Raw genomic sequence first — 15,887 nt, 5'->3', positions numbered from 1 at the left:
AGACTCTTTTTTACGTAGTGTCATTTACTTACTACCAATATACAAACTAAGTTAAATGAAGAGGGGAAAAAATGTATGCCCTCCAGTATTACAGTACTGAAGTCCACTGATTCATTTCATTCATTCATTTTGTAATCTGCATTTGTGCTCAGTATTTCAGAAGAAGATTAACCGCTAGGGGTTCTTTACAAAATTGTCATCCATTTCTCATAAGTCTCAAAGTATTGTAAGGCATGTTTGTTATGGTAGATGTCAGAGAACTCAACCACTAGATACTGTAAAAAAATCTCTCTATATATACAGTATATATATAAAAAACACACTATGTCCAGATGAACAGAATCAACTTTCTAGAATTTCCTTACCTGGATTATTGAGCATGCATCGAGACATTTTGACACACTTTGGTAAGAACTACCTAAAGCTTGTACATGAGTATGAGCAAACAGCACGTAAGATGGCAGACTACAGGAACCACCTGAGATTCAGCCTCAGATGTAGACAGAGCGGAATTACACCTAAAAGTCTACAGATGAAATCGTCAGTAAAGGGTCTCTGAGCTACAACAATCCTACAGAAGGCACAGAGCCAGCTGCTAAATGAATGGGTGAGACAAACTAACTTTACTATTGTTGTTTTGAAATCTAAAGAGGAACAGATCCGACAAAGGCTTTCATCGCTTTTAGATGAGAAAACGCTTCAACTGGCGATTGAATTCACTGAGAAGTTATGTCTAGCACAGCACAAAAAGTCTAAGACCAGGCAGCAGAGGAAGTTTGATTTACTTATGGTGTGCCAGAAACATCAGCATACGATAGGGAGTGTTCTCTACAGCCAACAGAGAGAAAGATGCCAGACACAAACCGACTCACCCAAGCAGAGAAAAACGTCCTTGCTAAAGGGTTAAACTTTGCTGTCACACCGAAACAAATCTCACTAGTGGAACTGATCACAGCCACAGAGTCAGCAATCAGAAATAACATTGCAGTGGTGGAAGCGGAGCAACTGCAGATAAAAGTTTCGGCATGTCTCAGCAATGCTAAGCCCCCTGCACCCAATATCAAAATCAAGGAGAGGAAGGCTCTCATGGCACTCAGTAAGGACGACAACATCATCATCATCATCCTTCCGGCAGACAAGGGGAGGTGCACAGTGTTGCTAAACCAGACGGACTATCATGAGAAAATTTTGTCTCTGCTTAGTGACTAAAACACTTATGAACCCCTAAAACGAGATCCAGGTAGTGGTTACAGGAAAAAGGTGATAGATTGTCTCAAGCAGTTAATGCATGACAACGCTATTGACCGGACCTCATACCACAGATTATACTGTACCCAGGGAAAGCTACACCAAGTCTGTATGGTTTACCGAAGATACATAAACAGGATGCACTATTAAGACCCATTGTCTGCATGATCAATTCAGTTACATATAACATCTCAAAGTTCCTGGCCGCTGTCCTCAACCCGTTGGTAGGCAGCTCAAAACACCATATTCAGAACACTTTGGATTTTGTGGAGAAGGTGAGAGATGTCAGTATGGAGGCAGATAAAACTATGGTCTCATATGATGTTACATCTCTTTTCACTTGTGTTCCAGTTATGGAACCAGTGGAGGTTGGTCCGTAAGAGATTACAGGATGATCCCACACTCAGTAAAAAGGACCACTCTCAGCACTGACCAAGTGTGTCTGCTCTTGGAACTGTGTCTTCAATCCACAAATTTCATATACAAAGGCCAGTACTACAGGCAGGAACATGGGTGTGCCATGGGTTCCCCAGTTTCACCTATTGTGGCCAATCTGTATATGGAAGAAGTGGAAAACAGGGCACTATTATCCTATCTTGGAACACCACCGAGTTTGCATGTTCTCCCCGTGTCTGCGTGGGTTTCCTCCGGGTGCTCTGGTTTCCTCCCACAGTCCAAAGACATGTAGGTTAGGTGCACTGGCGATTCTAAATTGTCCCTAGTAGTGCTGGGCAGTATGACCAAAATTCTGTATCACTGTATTTTTCAAACTTATACCATTTCACAGTAATCTACGGTATTTTTTTCCCATGCATGAGTGGATGTTAAACACATTTTTCACTGCAATTACTGCAGTAGACTGGCTAAGAATAACCTATTCCACTGTCATGAGAATTGTACCTTGTACAATAAAATATTTAATGTGCACACAAGTATTAATACAGGTTTGCATGACCCCATAAAGTGATACTTTTCAAGGGGGTGGCACTAATGAAGAGAAGGAATCACATTGCATGACAGATGCAGTCAAAATATAGAGACTTTTTATTGAACAAATTTTGCAAACAACTTAAACTATAATTTTGACAACATATTTTCAACCATCCAAAGAGGCATTTAGACTTTAATAAAATATCCAGAGTTGTATTGCACTGAACATGTCTTAGAAAAGGAATAAAGAGTAAATATTTTTTGTAAACCATCTGCACTTTCTGTTAATGTTAACAATCTCTGTCCACTGACACATTAGCTATATGGATTGTAATGGCGTTGGTTATCTTGATCCATCGCTTGCTTTTTTTGTCGTAGGCAGTACCTCTAGCAAACGCGTCTACAAGTGACGTCTGATTCAAGTGTCCTCTAGCTTTTTCAGTTTTACCTGAGGACGTGAAGGGTGCCTATCTTAGTTCCATACATTCATGGTACTCCAAAGCATGTGTGCGGCTAAGGTGGTGCAGCAAATTGCTTGTGTTGCCGCGACAACTTTAGCTCTACAGCATTTGCAGTAAATAGTTGTTTGGTCCACATCCGACCTTTTAAAACCAAAGTATCTCCAGACAACAGACACGGCTCCTTTTTTCAGCAAAAGTTCTTCTGTGTCGGCATGTTCAACTGTATAGTCTGCTACAGCTTAAGTTTTGGAATGTTCTCTGTCCATTTTCACCGCTCAAAAGCTCCACTAACGCATGTACTCCGTTGCATGTGTGTTTAGCAGTGTAGCAGTGAAAAAGGTCCCCCCCTTAAACAGTTTCCCGCTGTGCCATGTTCCAAACATTGTTTAATAGGCTATTTAAACCGGTATTGCAGTATAAGGAAAATCTGTATCATAACAAAAATAAAAAACGGTATACCTCCCAGCACTAGTCCCTAGTGTGTGCTTGGTGTGTGGGTGGGTGTGCGCGCGCTCCCTGCCCTGTGTTAGCTGGGATTGGCTCCAGCAGACCCCTGTGACCCTGTAGTTAGGATATAGCGGGTTGGATAATGGATGGATGGAACATCCTGTTTCAGGTATGTGGATGATACCTGGGTGAAAATCAAATCTAAGGAGGTACCACAATTCACTGACCACATCAACTCAGTGGACAAACACATCCAGTTCTCCATGGAGGACATGAAACGTGACAGGCTAGCTTTCTTAGTTTGTGAAATTGCCATCAGCAATGGGGGACATTTGAAATTTGATGTGTAATATAAACCAACGCATACGGATCAGTATTTAAGGTCTGACTGTCACCATCTACTAGAGCACAAAATAGGTGTCATCAGGACTCTGCAACACAGAGCAAACACCATACCCACAGACACAATGGCCAGGAAAGCAGAAGAACAGCATATCAAAAAAGCCCTGAGTAAATGTGGTTATCCCTGCTGGACTTTTGTTCAAACCAGGGAAGACACCTAAAGAATGCTCTAAGTAATCCAGAAGAGAGGAAGGACAACTGCTGCCCAAGTGAAAACCTTTGCTGATCCCTTATGTATCAGGAGTATTGGAACAGCCAAGACATTTTTTCAAAACACCTGGGGCCTCATGTATAACGCCATGCGTAGAACTCACACTATAACATGAAATAAGCACAAAAGCGGAAATTTGCGTACGCACAGAAAAATCCAGATGCATAAATCTGTGCATTCGCCAACTTCCACGTTCTTCCACTACATAAATCCCGATCAGTGTGAAAAGTAACACACATGCACGCGCCTGCTGCCCCACCCCAACTCCTCCCAGAATTACACCTCTTTGAATATGCAAATTAATATAAATAGCCCTTAAGCTCAGCATTCTATGAAAAAACAATGGGAAAAGCATGGGGGAAAATAGAAGAATTTCAGCGAATACCAAGTGGAGGCAAAGAAAAACTTACTATTCGTTGGTTTAAACAGTGATATAATCAACAAAAGGAAGTTGACCGAGTGACATAGCGTGTTGGAGAAACTGGAAAGCTGAAGTTCAGAAAGTCACACAGTGCCCAATATAAAAAAAGAAGTTGTCACATATCAAAGTCACCGTGAAAAGGCGAGTCTTAGCCCACCGTCTGAGTGTCATGTGAAAGCTTATTAGGGTACAGAGAAAAAAAAATTGGTACACAGTGGGGAAAAAAGCTCGAAATGTCAACTTTAATCTCGGAATTTCCACTTTAATCACGTAGATTATTTTATCATTAAAGTAGAACATCATAAACATCTTAAAATCGTTTAATTTAGTAGTTTCTCAAATCCCATCGTAACTAAAGAAGCAGGTTAAATTCTTTGTTTTGTATTTGATTTTCTATGTGCTCTGTGTGTGTGAAACACTACGTGCTTCCGGGCTTTCTCTTCCTCCGACAGGACACAAAATCCATTACATTCATAATATTACAGCTCTCTGAATAATTAAAATACTGAGATGTATATGTGATAACTTTCATGATGATAGGGATGAAAGCATGTTATTAAACATGGGAACATGGTGGCGCAGTGATTGTTCATGTCTCACGCAAGATGCTTGCTGCACCATCGATGAAATAATTTATTGCAGCAGTACTGTCTCTTTCAAACGTACTAACCTCCAATTCCTGTCCTTCCTTTTCTTTCTCCAAATACCCAATCGCCACACAATCAGCTCTGTAATAGACGTTAAGCCATCTGTAAGCTTAGAATGCTGATTCTTCAAAATGTTTAAGGAACTTTGAAATATCTTCGTAGTACGTGTATAATTATTCTATCCATCTATCCTTCCAGTGTCGTGCCAGCCCAGCAAGAATACAGCATGAGGTAGGAATAATCCGTGAACTAGCTAGCTCTGCGGCACTGTGTCCTCACATTTAATTATTAACAATATACATTATTTAAATTAAGTTAAAGTTTTATCTGTATAATATAATCAACATAATTTGCTGCATTTCATCTTAAAAATTATATTGTCATCATATGTAAATACGTGCTTTATAAAGTGGCGCAGGTTGTGCAATATTATAGCTGTAGTGCAAGTTTACAGTGAGGTAACTGTACTTATAAGTACAAACAGTTCTACAAGGAGCGAGGTCCGTACAGGAAAGGCTCTGAAGCATTTTGCTGTGGCTGAGGCAGCATGTGCTTGATGCTGTATACCGATAATTCTCTTTCCGATCAGCTGCTGCTGTGATTCCAAACTCAGATACAGTGATATAAATACTCAGAGTGGTGCAGTGAGAGTAATATGGAAAAAGATGATCCACTGTGACAACCCTTAACGGGAGCAGCTAAAAGAAGAAAAAGAAGGTGCAGTGAGAGCAACAACGCTAAAGCAGTTATGGTATTTGGAATACTATGGCTATTCCCTGGACCATTATATTGTTACAGGTTAATTACAATCAGATGCATTACACTAATAAACAATATGCAGTTAGTTTCAGTGTATTTATAAAGCCGCGTCAGGAATGTGCATCTAAGAAAGAAAGGGTAACCACACAGGAACAATAGCACTGCTTTGACACTGGGTGCCGCCAGTCTGCAAAACGGAGTGGAGAACTTGCGTACACCAGGGTATGAGGTACCGTGGAAATGTGCGTGGCTTTTTGCCAAGTTTAGGTTTTATACATCGCGATTTGAACGTGGAAACGTTCGTATGCAACATTTCTGTGCGTACGCACCGTTTATACATGAGCCCCCGGTCTCTGTGGCTTTCAAACCCCAAAACACGCTACGGCAAAAATTGGTCCACCCCAAGGATTGGGTGCCCCAGCGCAGACAGAATATTATAGTTTATGCAGTTAAATGCCAAGAGGATTGCCATGAATTATAAATCGGGGAAACCAAACAACCACTGGTGAAGTGGATGGTACAACACAGAAGAGCTACCTCGTCAGGCCAGGACTCCGCAGTCTATTTACATCTACAGGACAGTGGTCACTCTTTCAGTGATGAAGATGTGCACATCCTGCACAGGGAGGAACGCTGGTTTGAGCGAGGAGTCAAGGAGGCCATTTACGTGAAAAAGGAACGACCATCTCTGAACTGAGGAGGGGGCCTAAGGGTACATCTATCACCATCTTACAATGCTGTGATTGCAGCCATTCCCAAACTCTCTGTGAATGGTACTCATGGCCATTGATCAATGGATAATTTGCATATCATTGATCACACGGCCCATTGTTAGTCAATGGTGCTAGTTTCGGTCATTATGCAAAGGTACTGATTATAAGGCTGGAGAAACCTGCAGTCAACTGAGACTGAGGAAGTCACTTGGATGACTGATGAAACGTATCTCCCTCGGGGAAAAAAAAAAAAAACACTATGTCCAAATGAACAGAATCAACTTTCTAGAACTCTATCTTCAGATTATAGATAACTTCATGGATTGCGTTGACTAAAAAAAGATCTGTTAGCTAAAGATATAATCTTTGTTTTGGTTTCCCTGGAGTGATTTTATTTCTATTGTAATTTTTGTATGTTCATTTCAGCTAATTTATTAGTCTTATTGCTGCTCTTGCTATATCATCTTTTGTGTTTATCTGCAATCACCAATATTTTGTGGCTATCCTTGTATGGCTATAGGCAGGTTACTTATTTAGTTGTTGCTAGGCTCCTCTTACGTTAGTGGTGTGCTGTAGTCTGTTACTGTTATGTTGTATCTTTCTGAACAAGAGTCTTTAGAGTTAGTGAAGATTAAGGAATTCATGTTTGTGTTAAGAATTTTGTAATGCTAATTCTGTGTTCAGTTTTCTAGTTTATTTTTACTATTTGGTTTCAGACAGGCTAGTATTTTTAACTACATTTGTTTTTCCTCTTACATTTTTCCATCTCCCTTTTCACCACTAAAAATAATACTTCTGAGTACCTACCACTTCCTAGGTGATCATAAGAAAAAGGTTTTTAGGCCAATAATGACAGTCTGCAAGACAGAATTTTGAAATATGTATTAATTCAGAATAACTGTTAATCAGTGTTATGAAACTGGTACATAAAAATACAACAGTTTGCAGTATTGTACATGAAAATATCCAACATAAACAGCATTAGCTAGATTTGGATCAAACCCCTCAAAGATCCAGGAGCAAAATGGACTAATTTACCTACTTTACTATGTGTAAAACACATTTTAAAAGTAAATTAACATTTATCATATAAAAGACAACACTGTTTAGAAGTTATAGAAAACGCAAGTCAATTTTTCAATAAACACAATACACTTACTACCTTTAAAAATGAGATATTTTTAAATTTTAAAAATAAAGATAGAAATAATTACTATGTCAAAATTAAACTTTCACCATTTCCCTTTATATAGAAGATAACACTATTGTATTAAGCTATGTTTTTTAGAGTCTGAATTGTGAGTATAAAGCATTGAGGTTTTTAAGCTGCTTGGTAATTTCCTGATAACTGCAGCTGCTCTTTAGCAATGAATTGAGCAAAGCTGACAGCCTGTTATCAGATAACAAGCCGACTGTTAAGGAATAACGCCCAGCATGCTGGAAGCTATGTTGTGTAATGTTCTTGTACACCACTGTATTAAAGAACCATTCATCTTAAATGCCAATACTTTGCTATGTAACGTGGAACTTCTAGAAAAATTTTAGAAGGAAGAGTAATAAAGATTTCTGTGATGAAGCTTCCTCCTGCCTGGCATCTGAGGTGTCCAAAACAGGGGTTCTGGGTCTCAACTTCCACAGTTTAAATTTTAAACTTCTGCAAATTAACATTCTGGAGAGTTTTATCAAAGTATTGTTCAGTACTTTATTTAATAACCTGTAAGTCATTCTGCCATGGTATGTTGTGCTGGCAAACCTTTATTCTTAAAGTGAAATATTTTCCAAGATAATTGGGATATACTAGAAACAATGTACTGAATCATATTCAGCTTGACTTATGCAACCTCCATCTCCACTGGCATTTTATGATTACTTTAATAATCATGAGGTAGTTCTATTGAGATGTAAATGAATTTGGAAATGCTAATCAGGAGTATATTTATTTCATCATACTTCATTTTTGGAATAACAAGAATGAGGTGCTTGAAGACTGCAGACCACAATTCCCTGTTTCCATGAAAAAGTCTTTACTTTCTCCTGGAGAATTCTGGGTCCAGCCAGTAAAAGCAATTTCTCCATCATCTATGGTGTTTGTCCAGCAGAGCCTTGGAGGGCATGTTGAAAATCCTTAGTAAATGCTTAGGGCAACTTAAATGTCTGCTTTCACTGCAGATCAAGAGTAGTCCCTCACTTTGTCACAGTACAGTTTGAACTGTACACTTGAGCAGGATTTCCATTTTGACTGCTTCCCAGTGATCTCATTTTTAATTCTTATCATTTAGAAGTTGTGGCACCTTGCTGGGGTTCATACCCGGCCGGGAGGCCCAGGAGGACCAGAGGAGGGCTTGTGCCTCCTCCAAAACACGAGGGGGCATCCGCCCTGGTTGCTTTGGGGGCCACGGGTACAGAGCATGGAAGCTGTACCCTGTATGGGCCTGTGGTCTCCGCCAGGGGGCGCCCTGATGCCTTGGGAGCCCTGGACCTCAACACTTCCGTCACACCCGGAAGTGCTGGGGGGGAAGAGGATTGGGGACACCCGGAGGACTTCCGGATACACAGCCAGAGCTTCCGCCACACAGGGGTGTGGCTACAGACGCTCACTCGGGGTGCACCTGGAGTCCTTCCGGGGTGTATAAAAGGGGTCACCTCCCTCCATTCATTGGCAAGAGTCGGGAGGAGTAGGACAAAGTTCGGAGGAGAGGAGTGGAGGTGGACCTGAGAGACTGAAGGCATTGTGTTGTGTGGCCAAGGACTGAAGGGGAGATTGGTGCCGAGGCACTGGGTTGTGCTCACGATAAGTGTAAATAGTAGTGTATAATAAATGTGTGGTGGACTTTAAAATGTCTGTCTGTGTCCGGGTCATATTCCACAAAGTATACAAACAGATCAAGCCTTTCATTGACTTTCAGTGACTACCAGTATCTGACCTGATATCTGCAGAAGTCAATGGGCCTTTTATGAAAGAGTTATAATTCAGTTTTAAAGTTACAAAACTGCTTTTAGTACATCTAATTTGTAAAATTAAATTGTAACACTTGTCATGCATGTGCATCTGTATATCAGGTAACTACTACCCTGGGTCAAGAGGGGGAGCCCGGGTTAACCTTCTCTTTTCTTCCCTCTGCAGTAGCAAGGCGGCCACCCCTGGCAGAAGGAAGTGGTCAGTTGTAGTTGTAAACAGACTGCACACTGTAGAATGGAGTTCTCTTTTGCTTTGGGGGAATAGAGGGAGAGGGAGAGAGAGGGAGAGAGAGGGAGAGAGAGAGACAGAGAGAGAGAGAGACAGAGAGAGAGAGAGACTAATCTCATTAACTCAGCTAGGCAGCATTCATAATTTTGGCTTTATTTTTGTTGACTGCACTGGTGCGCATAGTGGCCCTTTTTTGTTATTTTTTATGACTGAATTAATCAGTTACACCAGGTTGGTTCCCCAACATTTATTTGTAGGAAACCTGAATTACCCTACATACACTTTATAACTACTCTATAGAAAGTTTTGGAGTAAAGGAGCCACATAAATGTCAATGACAAATTTAATAGAAACAAACCTCTTCTAAAAATTTGCACAATAAAAATATATTAGATGGCCATTTAAAGTTGCAGATTCTAAACCACAAGTATCAGAAAATGCACGAGGAGCTAGTGAAGAGAAAAAGATGACTGGCAGACAAGACAGAGAGCAGAAGCGTGACAGACTAACAAGATAGAAAAGCACAATGGATAAAATGTTAGAAAGCAAGGATCAAGATGCAAATCTGAGAAGGCTTCAAGATCTTTGCTTCTTAAGAATTAGATATTGCATTAACAGCAGTATGAAATAAGAATGTAATCAGGAGACAGGATTTGCTAATATATGTTAGCCAATGTCAAAACCACGAGATTGTTATTTAAGGAAACAAACTCAGAATGAGAAACCAAAATTACTTCTAAGGGGCATTACACTAGCGTCAAAAAAAAAAAAAAAAATTTTCACGAGAAGAGTCAAGATGTAAACCGAATGAAGTACAGTAGTCAGAAGACAGAAAAACTCTGTATACAAAAATCAACATTAAACTCAAAGAAAATTAGGAAAGGGATTCAAGTTGTAATTAAATATTTACAACCAAGAGTGCATGATGCTGATATTTATATCCTTGACCTGATGATGTCTTGTGCTGCGCACTTTTGGTTAACTTCACCTAGCAGTGACATAGCAGCAGTCAACAGAAAGTCTTAAGTTGGCAGTTTTCTACAAGATGGCACTGTGGGAGAATGCACTTTACTTTTAACATTATCATTACATCAATGCATTTATAACAAACTTTTTTTATATTGTCACACTTAATAATTCTGCTTTTCATAAACTGAGGTACAGTACTTAAAACATAAGACAAAGTCATGGATTAAGGCCTATCAAACAGAATAATGTGCAGCGGTCTGAAACTTCAAAAAAAGTAACACAGACTCAGACTCACATTCTGTGTGTCATAAAATGTGAAAAACATACTTTGGTTCTGCTCATTAAAATGTACATTTTTGGCAAGATTTTTGAAGAATATTTTAAAAATTGCACAACCTCAAACATTTCTCCATAACTTTAGCTTCAGTTTAAGGCCAAGCATGCCAATGAAACTATTAAGCATGGCCTAGACATCCTTAAATTAATGATATTTGAAGACATAAAACTACATGACTGTCCATTTGAATGTGTTAAAAATTTGGCAGTAGTGTTCTTGACAGATGAAATCTTTTGACCCTTTCTATTTGTAAACATTAGTCTATAGGTGATGCAAATTAATTTCATTATCTTCATGTTCCAATTTCCTACAAGCCTGACCAGGGGACTTTGCATCTTTGATTCATAAAATGTATATCTTCTAAGTAAAAAATACATGCTCTCTTAGGTATTAAGAAGAATTTCTTTATTTCTCTGATGTCTATTGTTTCTTAAATTTGTTTTAATCTACCATGAATATGATTTGTATTTATAATTTAGAATATTCAAGGAGGGATGTTTTAATGCATTCTTCACCTATTAATGCAACGGTTTTGGTTATTTTGTTTTTATGAAATATATGCTAGGTAAAGCATTACATTTGTAAATTGTAACAGCAATAAGTAACGTTAATAAACTAAATAAATTATTCAGGTTGTTTTTTTGTACAACAAATGATTTTGGTTTCTTCAGAGTAAACTGTTTTTATTACATGACTTTTGCCAGTACTTGCTCCTTTAGTAATGAATAAACAGCTTGGTTCTGGATTTGCATCATTTTCTCTTTCAGGCACCATTTATGTACAGTATTTTGTGAAATAAAGCCCTTTGTTCATTATTTAGTGCCTATAACATTTGTTGCTTTTAGATGTTGTATTGTTTTAAATCCATTATTTAGACGTACCTCTGGCATTTGTCTAGCTTATGCATTTTAATTCTAAATGTGTTGTAGATTTTGGTTTAAATTTTGCATATTCTAAGTGCTTAGATGACTTTAATTTACCTTTAAGTTACAAAATCTTGAACTTTTCGTTAATTAACAAAATGGTTATTCTTAACCAGCTGCACAGTTGGGTGGCCTAGTGACAGAGGGGAGAGCACTGCCACTAGATCCAGCACCCTTAGGTTCAAATTAAGTGCAGCAGACTTTGCACACAAACACAATCGATCTTAATGAATAACAAATGAGATAAAAAACGAGATAGTTAAAGAAGGAATGAGGTTGATGAATGTTTCCCAAAACTGCTCATTTATCATAATTCTTTGTTGGGCTCTTCCCCAACGTCCATGTTGGAAAGGCAGACAGTCAACTGTCAATAACATTAACATCGATTCCTGATGGTTGGTTGTATATCACCTGAAAATTTAGTGCTGAGAACCCTTTTTGACAAGTGTGGATGGGATTCAAAATGGTTGGAGGGTGAACAGGAATGAGAGCTCCTTCCAACCAAGGTTATTATAGTTTTGCCTTTTTATATTAGTTTTTATTTCTATATTTTTTCTGATCTTACTTGGAAATTCAGTTTAGTTTTAGTTTTCCTTCGTCGTGTATTTTTAGTTTTAGTTTAGTTTTTATTTCACAAAGACATTTCTATTTTATTTTTATATATATTAGTTTCAGTTTTAGTTTTAGTAATTATGGCATGGAGCGCCTACGGAGTTAGTTTTGTGTCACAATCAGACAGAACTGTACACTTAACAGATTTGGATACGAGTTTAATGCTAGTGGAAGCTTACTACACTGCCTGGTTTACTATCTGGCTTTGTTTTTGTCTGATAAAAACAAGCATAATCAAACTAGACACTGAATATGAACAATTTTACACAATTTTATAATTTTTAAAATATTTTCTCATGAAAATCACAGGGGCTTAGGAAGAACAGGGCTCTTAGACTTGAATGAGTGTGCAGACTCCACCTAGCTGTATTGAGGGAAACAAAGAACAACAAGCATTAGTGTCAAGGTTAGGGACAGCGAGTCGTGAACAGACCACCATAAAGGACAGTAAACCGATAATGAGCAGAGTAAGAGCAGGTAATAGGAGTACGGACAGGCATAAAGCAACAGAGACAGCGTCTGAGATTAAGAACAACATATACATTACCTAAACCTGTTTATCCAGAGTAGGATTGCAGGAAATCTGGAGCCTACTGCAGCAGGTTTGGATTGAAGGCAGGATAAATCCCTGGTATGCAATATGTATGATATGGCTGATGTTAAGAACAAAAAGAATATGATATTTCAACTATCTATTTTGAGAGAGAAAAACATTGAAAAAAGGGAGACAAATATTTTAAAATATAATTCTGCTAATGGATTAGATTCACAATATCAGGTATTTTGAGTTGTGAATATGAACTAAAAAAGATAAATTAATAAATATGGAATAAATACAAAAACCCATTAGTATGTTTAGTTTTTCATCACTTGTCAGACTCTCTACCTTTGTTTGTATCGCTTCGTTGTTAAACAATGTTTTTAAAGCAAAAGTAATTGGTCAGCAACAATATGCTGATCTTGTACGATGACCCAGTCAGTCTCTCGATCAGTGTCGTTTTATTATCAAAAACCGGGAGTGGACTCCCCTCAGCTTTCTTGTATGCTCAGATATGGGGATGGATATTTGAGGGGTAAACCGCAAGACAATGATTATTTTTATATTATGTACATTAAGGAACCATCAACAACAAATCAAATTAATTATATATTGAACAATTATTATAAAAGTAAAGTTGAAAAAATCATACTCGTTTTTTTTTTTCATACAGCTGCAGAGTCTGTGTTCAGGTAAAGTACCACTTCCGGGTGATGGATTTGGCCCAAAAGTTAATACAGATCTATAATTGTGGTGTAACATCCACATGCCGAATTTCATCCATCTGTCTAGTTGAGTTTTTGAGTTATTGTGTTTATACACACAGGCAGACACAGACATACATGCGTGTGCGTACACACACAATTCCAAAAAACAGTATTGTTGGACACTGGTTAGTCTATAACGTCAAGACTCATCAAAATATCGAAGTCGAATTTTTTCATGATTACCATACTTCGTATATGAGAAAGTAAAAACGATTTCTCCTGTGCAAAGTGGCAGGTGAATTGCTGTTAACAAAAAGCAGACACCTGAGAAATAAACTGAAACATTACTCACTCGTGATTTTTCTGTCCATATGGTAAACGTTTTGTTGACCAGCACATTCTGATTTCAGCCATTTGAATTACATCTTGATGATACAACAAGCACAAAGAAAGGCGCCATGGAAATCGCATTCTATTTCTCACGCTTTACGCACCCGCACTCAGCTTGCTCTGTCACCGCAAATGCTGTGTGAACAGCCGCCCTCAGTCACCAGCCGCCGTTCACTGGATGAATATATGCGGGCGGCACGTGGTGGATGACTTTCTGTTTTAGAGTTAAAACTTACAAGGGTTAAAGACTAACGGCAAGAATATTAATTCAAAAACGAAAACTAAAAATATTTTAGTAAATTATTATTTTATTTCAGTTAGTCTTTCCAGCTACTTTAATAGTTTTGTTTAGTTTTAGTTTTTCATTTTGGTTTTGTTAATTATTTTATTTCAGTTTACGAAAATGTTTTTTTAATAATAGTTTCAGTTTTGATTTTAGTTTTCGTTAACTATAATAACCTTGCTTCCAACACACTTACAATACCAGGTATTCCTGCAATGACATGAAAAACAGTTTTAGTGTCATGCAAAGCATTGTTTATTATTATTATCATTTACTTAATTACAACATTTGAGATAAAATTGGTTTCATTTCTTTTGTTTTTCCAGTTAAAGCACAAGCAGGTGAAGTGACTGCTTAAGGTCACACAGTGTTAGTAGTGAGATTTGAACACAACCTCAGGGCTTTGTGTTTGCATGGTGAAATACACAGCTGTATCCAGTAGGGGACGCTAGCTCCCTTGTTGGAATAAGTTCTTTTGTAATTGCGGCATGTTACATAACCCGAAACTATCTTTATATATAATACGCTACCGTGGCTGTTCGTTTGTCTGTCACAGATTTTAAATCACCTGTAGCTCGCAAACAGTTTGACCTATTGACTTGAAATTTGGTACACATATACTACTTTACGTCTACTGTCTGCTTTCGGGGTGATGATTGACCTCCAAGGTTATTCCTCTTTTTATTTTATTTTATTTTAGAATCAACTCTCAGCAGCGGCCAGCAGGGCGGCACATGCATATGGGCGCCGTTCTCATCCCTACCACCTCCGCCATCATGTTCCCTACCTCTTCATGTCTTAAATCATTCTTGAGGCAGATCGAAGACTTAAGTGCCAGCTTAAGTGAAAAATTAAAGAAAATGTACTAAGTAATTGCAACACAAACTCTGACTTAATCAGTTTTAATGTGAAAAGATGCTGACGAGAGAAGAGAAGAAGCAGGCCGCTAAGGTCTAGAAAAGAAGAGCTGCTCAGGAAGCAGCAAGCGTATCAACCTCTGAGCAAATGAATGGTAAATGTACAGAGAAGGAGGATGAAAACTAGGAATGCTCAAGTCAAGTGGATTCACGGCACGTTATCATGCAGTGCGCTGTTACTCAAGTCAAGTTGGGGAGCATGCACCGGTACAGTGCGTTGCCGCACCCACTACACGTCGAAACAGCTCGGGATCCTGCTTAGCAGTCCCCCAGGCAGACACGCGGTCCAGTCCTTCCCTCCAGAAATGACCCTTTATCTGCCGCAGCCAGGTGTTATGTGGGCGACCCCTTGGCTTGGTCCAGCCACTTGGGTCCCTAACAATGAGGATCTTATGATCCGGATCACCCTCGGGGAAACACGCCACATGGCCGTAGTGCCGTAACTGACCCTCCCTCACAATGCAGGTAATGCGCCTCATTCGGGACTCCATGAGCAACTGCTCATTCGACACAAAGTCAAACCAATGGTACCCAAGGATTTTCCGGAGAGACACAGTACCAAAGAAGTCCAGTCTTCATCTCAGGTCACTGGATAGCGTCCATGTCTGACAACCATACAGTAAGACATGAAGCACCAGGACTGTAAAGACTTGGACCTTCGTCCTTTTGCATAGATATCGGGAGCACCACACACCCCTTTCCAGCGACCTCCTGACCCCCCATGCTCTCCCAATCAGTCTACTGACTTCACAGAAAGAGTCACCAGAGACATGAATGTCACTGCC

The 15,887-nt window shown here is 39.0% G+C and overlaps 1 pseudogene; it reads left to right on the top strand.

Moving 5' to 3' along the window:
• Nucleotides 1–849: 849 nt before the first annotated feature.
• LOC127530136 (uncharacterized) lies at nucleotides 850–6,335 on the top strand (annotated as a pseudogene).
• Nucleotides 6,336–15,887: the final 9,552 nt, after the last annotated feature.

The sequence above is a fragment of the Erpetoichthys calabaricus genome, chromosome 14, assembly GCF_900747795.2.
Source record: "Erpetoichthys calabaricus chromosome 14, fErpCal1.3, whole genome shotgun sequence".
In the NCBI taxonomy this organism is placed as follows: Eukaryota; Metazoa; Chordata; class Cladistia; order Polypteriformes; family Polypteridae; genus Erpetoichthys; species Erpetoichthys calabaricus.
This window is presented reverse-complemented; position numbering and strand designations above follow the sequence as displayed.